The sequence below is a fragment of the Centropristis striata genome, chromosome 3, assembly GCF_030273125.1.
Source record: "Centropristis striata isolate RG_2023a ecotype Rhode Island chromosome 3, C.striata_1.0, whole genome shotgun sequence".
NCBI lineage: Eukaryota > Metazoa > Chordata > Actinopteri > Perciformes > Serranidae > Centropristis > Centropristis striata.
Window position 1 is genome coordinate 11,709,456 of NC_081519.1, and position 15,413 is coordinate 11,724,868.

General features: G+C 39.1%; 1 protein-coding gene across 1 annotated transcript in view; it reads left to right on the top strand.

The window, feature by feature from the left end:
* The window catches only part of foxp4 (forkhead box P4), a 244,184-nt gene that overhangs the window by 89,227 nt on the left and 139,544 nt on the right, over nt 1-15,413 (top strand). The window lies entirely within an intron of this gene.

Below are 15,413 nucleotides of genomic sequence, written 5' to 3' on the forward strand. Positions count from 1 at the left end.
TCTGTTTGCTGCACCGAGTGACTGGAACCAGTTTGCAAAAGTTGCTAAAACTCCACATTTCATTTTTCATTTCACTTTCATTCCGTTACCCTTGATTTAATGTCTTAATCATCTTGACTCGTGTAGCTGACTCTAGGCCAGGTTGAAATTGATTCTCACTTGTCTTACCTGGTTTATTAATGGTAAAAACATTTTTTAAATAGCTCAAATTCCCCTGTGATTCCAGGGTGTATCCCGCCTCTCGCCCAATGTCAGCTGGGAGTTCAGACAGGCGGATATTGAATGAGTGAAAAGACTCAGATCGAACCCTTTTTCAAATCACCATCACTAATTGAATTTAGCCTTAAAAATATATGAACACAGATTAATAATTGTCGAGTGTGTATGTATCCTTGTCTTGAGTGTGTGAGTGTGTGTGTGTGGCCACATTTGTACCCTACAGCACCCCTAATGGCTGTTTTCTGGAGTGGAGAGCCCTTATTTTGAGCATTTACTCACCAAAAAACACACTGTGGACGCCCACTCATCACCCTTGGAAGCAAATACACAAACACACACATACGAGCACGCACGCACGCACGCACACACACACACACACACACACACACACACACACACACACACACACACATCCCAGTCCTTGGACTGGCATGCTAACGGGAAGTAAAGGTATATTTTTATTTTATGCTGGTCGCAGAGAGGTGGGTGTGATATGCTGTGCGTGCCATTGCAGAAACAAAAATCACACAAGGAACACACACAGGCTTAACCAAATAACGCACGCACCCCCCCACACACACACATTGTGCCCTCGCACAAGATGCACGCACACAAAGACACAGACAAATGAGACCTTAGTGAAATAGCTGGTGGGTTTTCTGCTATGGTCATGATTTCCTTCAGGGCTGTGAAAACACTCTGCATATGGAGTCCATCTCCTCTATGGCTTAGCACTGAGACGGACACACACACTGCATCAACACATGCACGCTCACACAAGGAATAATATTTTTTTCCTTGCACTTTGAGCGTGCTACTGTAAAGGTGTGGTTCTGGCTGTGCAAGGAGCAAAAAAAATGCAATATAAAGGTAGAAAGACAAGGAATGCAAATGGCTGATATGAAGTACTTTAGGTAACATGGCAGAGATTCCTTTTATAAGCAGGAATTGCCTTGATTGAGTAACCGTAGATGAAGGCCGATACATGCGTGACTCATATTTGTTTGTAGTGTGGGTGAGAATAGACATTTGTTAAAGTGAGTAAGCAGTGAAAGGTATTCTGTAGGAAAATCAATAGGAACCATTGTGTTTTTTTCATCAGAGCCGCTGTCTATTGAGTTACCACAGCTCTGCTAACAGGTTATCAACTCAGGGCAATGTGTGTGTAACTGCGTATATATTAATTAACATCCTTATCGCAAAGCAGGCACATAGAAACTGTGTGTGCCTCTCTCTCCTTTGACTGGGTCGGGGTGTGGAAGTATTGACCAGTTGCCAGGGGATAGGAGCTATTGATTGTGACTTATCCTGCTGTTTATATTTGAACCCTGGGTTTAACCTCCATCGATCGACACACACCTCGCAGTCTGCAAGGTGTTCAACTCTGCTTTCCACTAATGGGGCTAAATGGTTGTGCAACACTGTGTGTGTGTGTGTGTGTGTGTGTGTGAGAGAGAGAGAGACAGAGAGAAAGACAGCATGCTTTTTGTGTGTGTCCTCCTACATAGCCTTTTCTTTAAGGGAGCATGGCCTGTAAAATTAGTTTTTTTAAATAATAATCAAAACATCTGATTGTTGCAATTAGGTGATGTATAATAGTGTGACACACACACACACGCACACACACACACACACACATACACACACACACACACACACACACACACGCAAAGCTGCATTCATTTTTTTTCACTCAAGGATAACATGAACATTCTTTAAAGAAATATTCAAAAAATTCATTATCCAAAACATTTTTCTATTGAGTTCTCTTTGCAAGGTCTTGGAGGTCACTTGATTAAATGTGAATATTCTCCTTCCATATTTAATAATTGGCTTAATAACATGCTTGTTATTCAGTGACCAATACTCCCTTCGTTTACCTTGACTCTCTCAAGATGTCACCCTCATACATTACATGTGCATATACAAGCCTACATCCAGTCCCACAGGTACACAGGATACAATGAAGGTGATTTTTTTTCACCCTGAAGGGCGAAGTTAAATTTAATGTGCTTCTCTTCTACTTTTTGTTAAACTGTCAAAAGATTCCTTGAAAGGCCTTTAAAATTCTGCTCCAGTCAATTTTGCATTTCTCTCCGTTTCACTGTGCCGTGGCCCTCACACCAGAACCCCAACCTTAGCTCGTTCAAATAAGCAATTATTATGTGTGAATGTATCTGTGTTCCTGTTTGTATGGGGCTCAATATCACACTTTTAAATGGATGTTAATAAAAGGAAAAATGAAAACGTTTGTTTGGCTGATACCTTTAGTTTGTGTCGGTATATATGTGAATGTGTGTGTGTGCAAGCTTTCATATTTTCATCTGTGTATGCCTGTCTCCCTCTCCCTCCCTCTCCATTTGAAGGGTTGTAATGAGTCATCAGGGAGAGCTGATGTGAATTATTAATATTCAATCATGATGCTGTTCATGAATTAGCTGAAGCCAGAGGAGGAGGGGTGGACAGGAGAGAGAGCGAAGGAGGTGGAGAGAGACGGAGAGAGAGATGGTGAGGATTCAACTTGAAATAGATATGCATGAAGAGAACGAAGTAAAGCAGCACGGTATGGAAACAGAAAGAAAGGGAGTCTTTTAAAGTCTTGCCGAGTGTTAGTTATAAGCTCGACCCATGGGACATTCTTTTGAATTATGCATTAATAAACTGTATTTTAAATCTTTGTACTGATATGTACACATTCTTTAACTTAATTGTTGTAAAGAAATGTAGGATGATAAAAAGGAAACCTAAACACAAGTTATTTAAAATTCCAATTGACAAGCCACCAGTTTAAAGGGGACATATTATGTTCATTTTCAGGTTCATATTTGCATTTTGGGTTTCTATTAGAACATGTTTTAATGTTAAAAAACACATTTTTTTCCCTCATACCGTCTGAATATACCTGTATTAATCCACTCAGTCTGAGACACTCCGTTGTAGTGCTGTCTCTTTAAGACACCCCCCCCCCAAAAAAAAAAAAAAGTCCAGTCTGTTCTGATTGGTCAGTGCTGCATGTCTTCCGTATCTGCAGTTTCGATAAGTCTGCACCATCATTACAGCCAGGGAATGATTGTAACATCACTGTATAGCACCAGCATTATTGTAATAAGAGAAATGGATAGTGGTGGAGGCGGGGCCAAGTTCATTCCTATTAAAAGTTGCTCAGTGGAGCATGAAGCCAAAGAAGTTTGGCGTCCATTTATAAAATTACTCAGATCTTGTATTGATCTTCCAGCTAACTTCTTGTTCAGCCATCTGCTAACTTCAATGGGAATAAAATAATTAAATCATTTTCCTCTTCTAGACTTTCCAAATGTTACTGGATGGAAATTTTTGCAGTGTATTATCTAATTTACGTATGTCACTTTTAAGTCAAATAGAAAAAGCCATTTCAGGCCCCATAGCATCACGCTCCGGACTCCTGGAGTTGTAATTTCACAGTTTATAGTATATTATACACAGTATAGCTATGACATTGCAACCTTACGGAAGTCCTGACTTTTTGTTTAAAGGCGCAGATTCTGAATACTGGTGTGCTTTTCTGCTTGGATTGAATGGTTCAATACTTTCAGAAGCACCTAGATCTACTTTATAACCAAAAAGATATAAAAATCTTACTTTTTATAAAACGGGACCTTTAAAAAGGTAAAACACTGAGGTTAAATTTTACACTTTACATTGTAACCATCAACAGGGTATCGTGTGCATGATATGTGTTGCTGAGCATTTATTTCAATACAAAATGAGAAAACTTCTCACTTGATTAATTACCTTAGAATTTTTCTTTTAGGACAACACTATGGTCTCAATCGCTAGTAAAAGAGTTAATAGTTTAAATGATGGCCCCATTTGGAAGAAAAAAGAATATAAAGAATCGTATGATTTGGGGCGTGTCTACCTTTGATTGACAGGTCACTAACAAGGCGAGCCGTCATCAGTCATTTTTTTTTTAACATACATTTTGTTTTTATTTTTTGCTAGCCAAAATGATCATCCCAGTTAATGCTAACATGAATTAGCAGCGACTTCACTCAGTCAGGTTGCCGGTGTAGAGAGGCGTGTAGTCAGTGTCATCACATCCATCTCGCGCATCCACAGTCCGAATATGGTCTGCTCCCCATTTCCGAAAACAAGATGGCGACGAGCGTAACGCTGAACTCAATGCCTCAAACTGACAGTCAACAAACCAGTGGGTGTTGTCACGGTACTACGTCCATTATTTATACAGTCTATGGGTACCACTGGTTACAATACCTAACCTCTGCATTCATGAGAGCAAGTGTTGATTATTTATATAATGTTATTAATCTTGTTTCTGTTTCATATGTTAGCAAAACTGACTGAGATTTTGGTTTTTATGTTTGTTTTCTTTTTTTGTGAAGGCCTCAGACTAGCAGTGGAATTTATTTCACTGGGTCTTGCTTATGTGTAGTGTGTATTCTCATTTTGTATGAAATAGTCAATAAAAAATGGTAAATGAAAAACAAACAAATAATTGTTAATGGAAATAGCAGCTCTAAATCAAACCTTTGCCTCCATGAAAATATTTTTTTCCTGGACCTTACATTGTATTGCTGAATGTCTCATAGAGGTTTCAGACAACTTCCAAAAATTATGTAAAAACGAATTCCTGAATGTAAAATCTTGATATTACATATATATTACATATTACATACATATATATATATATATGTAATATATATATTACATATTATATACATATATATATATATATATATACACACACTTTATATGTAGATGAGTACAGACACTAGAGTGCTGCTAAGCGACACAGTTTTGCATAGATCAGAAAAATGTGATTCAGTACATGCCGTCCACTCACAGATGGTGCTCTGCTCATCTGACAGAAAACTGATGTAACTTACAAAGAGTGTGTGCACACAGAGCCACAGATATTATTCTCTATAACTAGTTCTCCATGGTGTGGTCACTGGTTTAGGTTATTGATATACACACTCTAATCCCTCTGAGTGTGTTTGTGTGTTATTATGTGTGTGTCTGAGTCGAGGCCTGTGGTGCATAAAACCAGCTGTCATTGAGGTTTGGTTTTGATGTGCTTCTGTGTTCTGCTGTCACTGCAGAGCTGGATTGAGTTTGCAGGTTATAGGTTATCAGATGCTCACAGAGACAACACACACATACACACACACACATTCATATGTGCATACGCACACACCTCTTTGTGCTTGTAAACCTGACCAAGCTTGACAGATCCATCTGTGTGAGCAGACTCCCGGGCTCTCTCGCTATCGCCTCTCATGTTCTCCCTGTGTACCTTAATGTTTGTGTGTGCATTTGTGGACATGAATGATAAGATCACTGTCATCCTCACTGCTCCTCCTATTACCTTACTCTCTCTGCTCTCCTGTGTAAGGTAAAACGGGATAGGATTAATATATGTTTTAAAATAATTTGTGAACAACAGCTTGTAACCAATTTACCTCCCTCCCTTTCTGCCCTTCTCCTCTTCTACTGTGATGGATGCCTCATTGGCTTGCACTGTTAACCATTTTTGTATCCAGTTTCAGCCAGATGTACATCACATTAGAGATGCCTTCATGATTGATTTCATTGTAAAGTTTTCCCTCTTATGATCTGCAAGGGAACATCTAACTGAAAATTGTGCCAAAAGTTGCACAGACATACTGTTTAGTCATTTGAACGCCTCAGACATCGATCTTACTCTTAATTGTCCATTTATTGAATTTGAAATTAACCAAATCCTACAATAATGCCATATGTACATCATGCAATTGCTTCATTGAATGTGTTGCACATTTCTTCTTCTTTTTTAACATTTTTTAATTTTTTATAACTGCAACTAAAACATTCTTTTTCTTTCCCGTTGCATCATTTTATACCCCCGACAGTGTTTGACTTATCAAGTATCTTTGAAAACTTTTTAACCTCGACCAGAATAATAAATGAGCCTCTGTGGGTTTTTACTAAAGCTCGGCGGCACAAGATGCATGTGTAAACTGGATGGACTCAGTCAGCGAGAGGGCTGTGGAGCTGAAGAGGTTAATGTAATTTATAAGAGTAGTTCACGGTGTTTGGCAGAAGTGCAGTACCCAGCGGTTTGCTGTGCCTGGCACCCTCCACCTGACCTGGGCAGGAATCAAACCCACAACTTACACAGCTCTTAGCCCGCTCTTCAGCTCTGTCAGCTGCTGCCAGCTGAGGCCGACAGCCGGAGCTCCTGAGAGGATGCTGACCCACACACATACAGAGGCACGTATAAATACACATTGACACTAAGGAGTTACTTTACTGACTGCATTCACTCCATAAACCAAACCCTAAACTAATCTTTATCCTAACACTCAACTGAAATCCTAACGCCACATTAATAAGAAATGGAAAAATATCATTGCGAGGACATTTGATCCTTATAAGTAAAGAAAAGTAAGGACAGTCGAACACACACTTGCACTCTCTTGCTCCTCTCTATTCACGTTTACAACCAAATTTTGTTCAAATTTCAAGCAATTTTCCAAAAACTCTATCAACTGGTGCTATTTGAATATTCTCAAGAGGGTGTAACAAGGGCACATAATTAAAAGAGCACCAGAAGCTCTTCTGTACCTCTGTAACATCGGGGCATTTCATTGCCGCTTTCCACCTAATACGGCATTTATGTTTTTTTCATGAATTAATTTGTCTGCTTTGCCACTATTTTTATTCCTTTTTTTTTTTTTTACAGCTTTCTGTTGGAACTTGTGAATGTAATGCTGGGTTGCAGCAATACACTGCTGGAATATAATACTAGAAGAAGTAGTTATTGTGTTTAGAAACTGTTTCCATCAGGATTTGTTGCATTTTAGTTTATGGATTCATAATTGTTCACTTTAGCATAGTGTAGAAACAATTCTGAATTTGGAGAATTTTTATCTGAACTCATTCAATCAAAATGTGCTGTCTTTTCTAAATGTCTCAACATTTTCAGGCAAATTACGATCAAAAAGTGTGTTTTTTATTAAACTGTGTTGATCAGCTGTTAGACTTTCTGGTTTATCTGGTTTAAACTTCATATCCATGTGTGTCTGCAGGCCTGTGGACAGTCGATGCGCATGCAGTGTGTGTGACAAAGAGTGAATGTGCATGAAAGTGAGAGTGTGTCAGTGAGTGAGACAGGCCAGAGGTAGAATGGTAGAATGCAGTATTCAGGGCAGATTAAATGAGGGTTTTGTTCAGTTTGCTCCAGATGTTGAGTCTATGTGTTTTATTTTTACATTCTTGGCCTGCGGCCCGTATATATTTTGGATTGGGCAGGGAGTATATAATATCAGTGGAAAATGCTGCGGTCTGGTACCTTTTAAATAACATTTCCTCCTTTTTCTGCTGCTGTCCTGTTTTTCTTTCCATGTTGTCTTTTATTCGGGAATGAGCTTTGAGAGGTGATGTTTAGAAAAGAGCTGAAATGAGACTGGCTGCGGGGTTCAGGGAATCACTGGAGACCCCTACGCACACACATGTAAAACACACAGAAACCATAGACGCAAGCTGCTGGTGCTAAATTCAAGGAGTGGGTGAAGAGGAAGAAGTTTAGCTCTTAAATGGGAAGGTCAGTCGGGCAGTGCTGCTTCTTGGGGTGGCCCAGCTTGTAGTCGTACTAATATTTGGCTCCCTCAACTTGGCCAGTGAAAGGAATTATACCAAAGGTGCTCAGGGACCCACATTTTGGACTTTCCTTTCCTCCATTTCTGATTTATTTCAGAACAAATCTGGGCCGAAGCGGGCTAAAATCTGCACTAGAGCAGTTAATGGAGTTGTAAAGCTGGGGTAGGCTCCAGGGAAATATAACCACAGGGCTTAAAAGTTCTCTCTCTCTGTCTGTCTGTCTGTGTGTGCGTCTCTCTCTCTCTCTCTCTGTCCTGTGGTGGGCCTACTCCTGTTTAAAAAGCCACACTTCCCAGTCAGAAGTGAACGTTAGATCCCTCACATCTACCCTCATGGTGGGCCCTGTCATCACTAATCCTGCATGTGTGTGCACCTCAATATGTGTGTGTGGACTTTCCGGACTATGTCTAGCATGATTTGTTGCTATATGATCCAAAATGATATACTCAGATCATCATCTGACATTTTAAAAACATACAATCACTGCTATGATTTCTGAAGTGACGTAGAAGCACATTTGAAGTGTTAAAAGGTGATCGAAGAGGTGTTCCCGCCTGTTAGAATCCCTCTAAGCTTAGGTTACTCCCTCATCCATTGTCCTGCTTTCTTCTCCAGAGGTTTTGTAAAACTGAGGACAACAGAGTTATCAAAATTGTGCCGTGGTCAAGCAACGGCCAGCCCCTTAAAGAGAAGAGTGTATTGACCAGAGAAGAAGAGCAACTCTCAACTTTCATGGAGGGAGGGGGATGAATGAGTGTTGCTGAATGGGAGAGGGGAGAGGTGCTGCGGCACTCCTAGTCTGCCAGAGAGGGTGGGAGGGTGGCGGGGCAAAGGTCAGTGGAGGGGGTCGAGGTGGGTGTGCGGGACGGGTAGTGAAGGATGAGGGAGTGAGAGAGAGACAGCATCTGGATTCAGAGCTGTTTCCCAGCCAAGTTACATTTGTTTAGTCTGAAAGACAAGAGTGTAGGGGAGCAGAGGGGGCAGAAAAAATGTAAGGCCAAGAGAATAAAAGCAGTTCAATAACAGGGGAGACGAAGGGGAGAGCAGGTGTGACTGTGTGTGTGTGTGTGTGTGTGTGTGTGTGTGTGTATGTGGGCCTGCATACCATGTCTGTGAGAGCTGCATGATTCTATGTGTTTGGAGGGTTGTTTTTGTCTTTAGTAGCCATCAGCCCTATCCGTTATAACACTTTAATGCCCAAGATGTGGAGATGTAAGGACCGCCTCTTGACACAACTTAAGACCATGAGCAACAGGTCATAAATCAGACACATTTTAAACAATTCTCCATTCATAACTATTATCTGAAAAAAAAGAAAAAAGAAATAATTCAAACTTTAAGAACACACATTATTGTAGCCTCATGGATCCCATGGTTAATCATTTTATAAAGTGACTAGTCACATTTAACTCACTGTGGCCTTTTTCACTGCCATATATATGTCTTGCACCTGTATGAAATCAGCAGTCATGGCTAGAGAACTTAAATATATATGTTTGCGGTAGTCAGTCATAATGACATTAAGAAAAAAAAGAAAGAAAGCGCAATTTAAATATCTTTGATAATGTATTTATATTTAAAAGAAATAAGGAATCTATACATATACAGCATTTTTCCAAGTGCCCATAAGTGTTGCCCATATTGGAAAGTGTGAGCTACATGCTATACGTATTGAACTATTTACATTCTTGCAACCCCTCTTGTCCTCTCCTCTCTGCTCTGTGTAAACAGCCTGCAGTTCAGTCAAAGATTTGCAAAATTTTTGTCTCATGTTGCCTCAGCAGAGTCATTCATGACTTTCCAGTTGTGCTGAGAAGGAAAGATTATTTTTTTTACAGAATCAAAATTATTATTATTATTATTATTATACAAAAATGCTTATTTTTTGCAGAATTTTACAGGCATGTAACAGACAGACATGTAGACTTAAATAATTTCAAAGTAAAAGTCAAATTTATTTCTATAGCGCATTTACAGACGGCTGAGCCGCACCAAAGTGCTTCACATAAAAGTGCAAAAAGTGCAATAAAATACAGAATTGACAAAGGTAACAAAAAAACAAAAACAAAACAAAATTAAATTTGAAATAAATTAAAAGAAGATGGGCTATTTTTAAAAGTACTGTGGGATTACTAGGGGACACTATTTCCTAGCACTTGCCGGAAAAAAAAAAAACTTTGATAGAAGGCAAGCGAAAAGTTTTTTTGATGTATTGTCACTATTTTAAGCTTAAATTTGGTTATTATTCCAAACAGAAGTGTTAGTCTCAGATGAAAACGTGCCTTTCAAACCCCACAGGCGGGTTGTTGGGTTCAGAGGGTTAAACAAGAGAAACCTGTCTGACTGCTGCTCTCTTTGGATTAATTAGCCTAGATATGGGTACACAGTGACTCTGTATCTACACTAATTATCCTGATGACTAAAACATTGTCACAACCAATAGAAACGACAGCCTTGGCTACAAAAATAAATTCCCCCCTCCTTTAATGCTTCAGTATGTATGTGTGTATTTGTTTGTGTGTGTGTCTGAGGGTCTAACCTCTCTCCTCCCCCTTCTCACCAGATTCAGGCCTCAGGGGAGGTCAGCTCCTCTTGACCTCTGCGTTCCACAGCAAGGCCACACACACACACAAACACACACACACACACATATACACAAACACACCGTACTCGAATGCACACTGATGCAAACACAGACACAGTGTCCCACCTCATAAACACCCTACTGCCCTAATACTAACAAGCTTGCAATGGGGCAGACACATAGACTGAGCTGGGAGAAACATAGGAAAAGGTTGATGCAGAAGGAGGATAAAACTAAAATACTTTCCTCCAATGAAAGAAGAGGAAATGACTGGGTTTTTGGAACAACAAAATGCCATGGGGCCTTTTTCTTTATAAAGAAAAACAGCAGTAAAGAGAACGGGAGAGCGGAACATGCATCCGTCATGCAGTCATCCAGACAGAGGCCAATGTTTTCACCTTTCAGTGTGTCCCAAAGCCTTCTTGTTGTAGAAAACACAGATAGAGCTTTGTTTAGCTGGAATTTGGTTGTGTGCTACATGAGCATTCCCCAGCCCCTCACTCACTGACCTCTGACCCCTAGATGCACACACACAAACACATGCACACACATTGATATGTGGGGATTTCTAGGATATACAGTATACAGCAGTATGAACAGTCAGACAGTCCATTGTGCTGTGCTCGCTGACAGTTTTTTCTTTCCCTATAAGCTGCTTCTGTATATGTGCCGTATGTGCGTTTGCCTGCCTCCGTATATACTGTAGATGTGTGTATGTGACATGTATGTGAGTAAATTAGAGTTTATGTGACGGTTGACATGGTTAGTGGGGACAATTTATATGTAATTGCAGCTGGAGACCTACTGAAAAGAGTAAAGTGATTTTTTTTGTGTTTTTTGATGTCAATCTATATGCCTCCATGACCTGTGACCCTGTGTCTTGTCTGTGACCTCATCAAAGAGAGACGAGAAAACAAGCATCCCTCTTGAGGACAGAAGCCATTCATCACTCCATCTTTGTCCCCTTTTAGAGGCTTCTGTCCATCGTAAGGAGAAATCAATGTCTTAAAAGGATAGAGAGAGACACAAAGATACAGACACAAAGAGCACAGTCTCTCTCTCTCTTTCTCTCTCTCTCTGTCTCTCTCTCTCTCTCTCTCTCTCTCACACACACACACACACACACACACACTGCCATAACGAAGTACAAAGAGAGAGAATCTGTGCGCAGCACTACTTTATGAGTTTGCTGTGAGGCTGTAGCCATTGTTTGCACTCAAAGTACTTGACCTTGTGATGAAAGGAGTGGAACAATTTTGCTGTGCTGCATTTAGAAACTCAAAAATGGGCTCGTCTCATTGTAGCCGCTGAAAGTTGTTTATGACTTGTGGAGTTTCTTTGAAAATTGCTCTCTAAATGATCAAACTGTATACATAATGTATAATTACTGCAGTTTTATTCTGTGGTTATATCAGCGATGCGTTCTGCTTTGTGCCTAAGGAAAAGCGTCGGCTTCTCAAGGGATCACTGTTAGCTAGAGAACAGTCAGGAAGGTCTTACGTGATTGCATTAATGGTAATCTTGGTATTTTTGTAAATGTATTTTCAGAAAACAATATCTTCTGTTCATTCCTGGTAAGCATCCTCCCATTTGTCCTGTTTTCGACCTTTAATAAGGCGCTACAGGAATGAATTTTTTAACCCAGAAGTAAGTTAGCATTTTAGCACCCTGGGGGTCTATCATCTCAAACTCAATGATGATTTTCAATGGGTTTTGGTTAGAGGCCTGAAATAAGGTCTGTGGTTAACACAAGCTGAGGAGATGTTCTTGTTTTGTTGTTTGACATAAAATATGTTAGTCAATACTCCCAAACTTGTGAATTTTTAAGTTTTTACACATCCTTAATAAGGCGGTTGCTAACAAGTGGCTAAATGAGACTACAGTGGTTGTCTTGGACATTTAACTTCGTCACACATGTTGAATGCACTTATTGTAAGTCGCTTTGGACAAAAGCGTCTGCTAAATGACATGTAATGTAATAATGGGAACTCTCTCACTAGTCCACTTACAGCCTCTAGTCGTGTTTTTCATTGCTCTTACGAACTATGTAGATTGTAGGTCTAGATAATAGGTCTAGGTTAATAAACAATTTATTAGGCTACATTTTTGCTAGCTTGTCAAAACCGCTGGTTAGCTTGTCGGAGATCATCTGAACCATAACATTAGTGTCGTTCAAGTCATGTCAACATCATAAAAGTGGTGTTCGTTTGTGAAGATTATCCTGCTGAACAAAACGGGTAAGCATCAGAAATGTGTGTTTGCCACAGAGCTTATTTTCTGCAGTGGTCTAAAATCCAATCCAAAAATCCCATTGGCGAATTCTGAATAGACCCCATGGTGATGCTACTTTCTGGTTGGCCTACAAAAATTTGTAATTTTGTTTGCTCTCTATAGGAAGACGAGGTCCAAGATCTTATGTGCATTCCATACTGTACAATTAAAAGAGCCTAAAATGTTTTGATTTGCAGTGTGTTCTTCTAACTGCAGTGGTTAATCTATGTGATTGATGCCGAATAGTTTATTACAATTAACACTTAATGTAATGCATTATGTATGTTTGTTTAATGATTCCATAGTTGACAGCGAAATGTACAAACAAAGGAAATTTATTACCACTAAATAACTGTAATCAACCAGCTGCATAATAACCGAGGTGTTGGAGGATATATCTCTGCCAAACCTGAAAGAAAGCTAATTTATCCTCTTCAATATTCAGTGTGAATAATAGTGAATACAACAGCTGCAGCATACAAGTGCTTTGCAAAGTAAAGTGTCTATTTTGTCTTTTCTGGCAAAGTGTCACATAAATACACAAAGAAAACACAGTCTGTTTGAGTCATACCATCACTGGTGCACATTCATACCAATGTATTACTACTGGTCTTTTTTGTGGGTTCTCCACTGTTAAATGGTTGGCGGTTATTGGATTATTTATCCAAACCTAAGTAGCATATTATGTGAATTATCTAAATGAATTAAAGCTTCTGTTGCTTATGGTTAGTTCGAAGGTTACTATTTGCTGTAAGAGATAAGGGATGAAATATTGGATTCACTAATAAAACTGAAAATTGTATGAATTATTTGCCAAGATATTTTTAATTCAAATTTCAAATACTGGGACTACATATTCTACGCATTTATATGACCATGAAAAGTTGTACATTTGGTAGATTGTTTCAAAAAAATATTCACATAGTGCTCAGTTCACAGTCAAATGCCACAACTGAGCGGCATAGAAAATCTAGAACATATTGAAGAATAATGAATATCAGAAAACAATAGTTAAAATGAAGAAGCCTTTAACCTGGTTGGTCCTCAAATATTTTTGAAGAGCCCTTCCTGCTAGCTTCAATTCTGGAGTAAAGAACGCTTGAATATCTAAAGGGGAAACATTCCTTCGTGTCTCTTAAATCATATTTTTTATTAGTGTAACAGACTGACATTGATGCATGGTATCAAATACTTGGTGTGGACCATCTCTGTAACATCTTTCAGAATATGTCATATTCTGCTCAGACTCTGTACCTTGAAGTCAAGCCCAGTGTGCTCATAAGAAATAAAATAAAAATAAAAGGGAGAAAAAAAAGTGGTTAATGCCGACTGCTTTGTGTCTGTATGTGTGTGCGTGTTCTGTTTAGGTACTGATGTGAGGCGGTGGATGCATGTGGGGTTGGCCACCGTTTTCTTGGGGAACTTTATAACAGCAGCCCGATGGAAGTAACTGGAAGGATTTGTGCAGGGGGTGCTAATAATGCTAAATAATAATGTTTTATAACATAAGAGCGAGTGTTGTCTGTGTTGACTTTTGAAAAGTGTAACCAGACCAGATCTAATTCCGTTGAATCCCTTAAAAGCACAGATTTCGGTACCCAACCCATGATGTACTTACCCGGCTGCTGAGCAGAAATACATTGGTGAATACAGAAACATCAAACTTAAAAAAACAAAACCAAAAGCTAACATGTCCATTATCAAAAGGATAAAGTTACTGCACAGTTATAAACTATGCTGTTGATCTGTCCATTGCCATGTAGAAATGAGATCCAGGTTCAGTTTTTTCAGGTGTTTTCGGAAGAAACATTAGTAAGTAGAAAAAAGTAGTACTTTAATTATCCCTGTTGGGGAAATTCAATTTTTCATGTTATTGTTAATTTTTCATTACACACAGGCGCGAAATACACACATGCACACACAGGACCTATACATGACAAGCTTAAGATAAAGATACATTAAATATGGTAATGTAGCTGATATGCACTTGCTTATGTTATCTGTTGGTCGCAGAACGGGGCTAGCCACAGCAGCTAGCGTTAGCATCAAATCTGGGGTTTGATTCTTTTCTGTATTGTGTAGTTACTGTTAGCTACATCAGCATCTTTTTGTTTCTTAGGTGCTGGACAATGTTAGGACATACAGTCATGGAAAAAAATATTATACCATTGTTTTCTTCAATTTCTTGTTCATTTTAATGCCTAGTACAACTCAAGGTACATTTGTTTGGAGAAATATAATGATAAAAAAAAATAGCTCATAAGAGTTTAATTTAAGAGCTCGTATCTAGCCATTTTCCATGGCTTTCTTGATAATGATTTGGTTATTATCGAAAAAAAACATGGGAAATAAACGAGAAATTGAAAAAACAATGATCTAATAATTTTTTCCATGACTGTATTTTGTCCTTTATTTGGCTTTGGAGGTTGTCATCACAGTGTTTGTTGTGTGCAAGCATTCATAAGAACTCAGAATTTTCATACAAATTTTCGCAGACGAAATTCCACGCTTAGTCAGAACCGGCTTTCAGGAACTGATGACTTGGACTTGTGTCCCAACATTAACCCTTTCTGTATTGGAAAAGTCTGCTGTATCCCTCAATGCTGCAAGGATAAGAAATCCAGTCTGACAGAAAGTAATTGAGGCTATAAAATGGCTTTCTTGGCATAATAGCTGTAGTTCACTGAGTTGGAAACAC